Genomic DNA, 339 nt, shown 5'->3' with positions numbered 1-339 from the left:
CGACTCATCCGCGTGAACACGTCGTTCTTGAAGTGTGACCCGCAGTCAGAGACCCACGTGGTGACCACACCGAAGAGTCCAAACCATTCCATCAGAGCAGCGGCTGTCTCTGCAGCTGTAGCCGTCGCACTTGCATGCAGTCTAAAGAAACCGCTCATGTCGTCCTTGACCACCAGGACGTACTTCAGACCTTCCTGGGCCTCTGGAAGGGACAACCAGTCGAAATGGATCAGCTCGTTGGGCTTGGTCTCATGCAATGCTTCACCCCAGAGTCTTGGCACCGCTTCTCCATGGTCCATCGACCACCATGCAGTGGAGACACGCCAGGACAAAGTTCTT

The sequence above is a fragment of the Aphanomyces invadans genome, assembly GCF_000520115.1.
Source record: "Aphanomyces invadans strain NJM9701 unplaced genomic scaffold supercont1.13, whole genome shotgun sequence".
In the NCBI taxonomy this organism is placed as follows: Eukaryota; Oomycota; class Saprolegniomycetes; order Saprolegniales; family Verrucalvaceae; genus Aphanomyces; species Aphanomyces invadans.
Note: the sequence above shows the minus strand (reverse complement) of the source record.